Consider the following 1,444-nt stretch of genomic DNA (forward strand, 5'->3'; position numbering starts at 1 on the left):
GCATTTTGGAACCTTGACTCCTTTAGAAAACACATTCATGTGTATTTATTATGCTCTTTGCATTTCTTGGGGAAACCTGAATATAGAATGACCCGATTCTATCAAAACAGACCCTTTTAAATCCCGCACCATGGCTAATAATGCCACTAATGTGTATGTAACGGCAAGTGCGTAGACTTTCTTATCAATGCATTAATTACCTTAATTACCCGAGCTAATGGCCTCATTAGCATAACTGTTTATGATGAATTGATCATGGTGGGAATGGCAGGACATTAAGCAGCTCAAGTGGCTGTTCAGTCAAAGCTTCACATATCAGCACATTAATGTTCATGTTTAATTGAATATACCTGGAGCAGCTACGTCTTTTGTCCAGATTAAGGATGTAATAATTTTTAATGAATGCAAATGATTTTTCCCCTTTCGCAGTGTTTTTTTAAATTTTTTCTTCTAATTAACTTTCATAATTTTAGTTTTTAAACTGAACTTGGCCAAAATGTGTTAATGTTAAAAAAAAACATTATTTAATTATCAATGTGCAGCCAATCAAGTAAGTGATAGCCGACTACTGACTGCGGAAATTCTTCACACAGCTCTTTTCCATCTAACGATCCATCCCTCTTTCCTTTTAGTGGAACTATTGTACTCTGAGATGTGTCAATACTCTTTACGCAGTTACACAATGCACAACGGAGCTCTGTAACCTGAAGAACACAACAGCAAAACTTCACTTGAAAACCTGCTCCAAAAGCTCTAAATAATGTATGTGGACCTGAACAGTGGAACCTGTTACTGGCTATGATCGGTCTTGTAAGTGTCCTAAGCAGAGGGGCTGGTCCATTTGTTGAACCGTGTCTCTCTCCCTTTCCCCTCAACCCCCCTTTCTAAGTCAAAATCAGAGACAGGCACATCCCACAATCACTGGCCGCAGGGATGAGATAGTAAGCAAACAAGTGGAGCCCCCCTAGTAATTCCAGAAATCTGGTTGTCTGGAAGTCTGGTTGTTGCTTGCATATTTCAAGAACCATTCATCTTATCGCCTTAAAGTGTCGGATTTAGAGTGATTTGGGCATACTACTTTCAATATGAATAAACTTTGAAAAAACCTCAGACAAGTGCTCTGTAGCAGCAGCTGCTGGAACTCATCATCGTAAGTGACATCGTCAATCACCTGCAACAGCAAAAACAACTGGTTCTCCATTTCTGGGTCCTGCATACTGAGTTGATCTTTGAATAAGCAGGTGAACAGCTCTTTGGGCAGCAGTGGTGTTGCAGCTTCAGGGTTCTGTGGACTGAGTCCTGCAGCAGGTCTTTACTTTATGCGGCTCAAATTACTGCTGGTCACCGTTACAGTTTCAGAAAGAAACGTGCGACCGGGATTACCACAGGCCAAGCTACAGCCCATTTTAAACAGGCAGATTTAGAATGGGCACTGCATTAGTAC

Source organism: Hippoglossus hippoglossus, chromosome 22 (genome assembly GCF_009819705.1).
Source record: "Hippoglossus hippoglossus isolate fHipHip1 chromosome 22, fHipHip1.pri, whole genome shotgun sequence".
Lineage (NCBI taxonomy): Eukaryota > Metazoa > Chordata > Actinopteri > Pleuronectiformes > Pleuronectidae > Hippoglossus > Hippoglossus hippoglossus.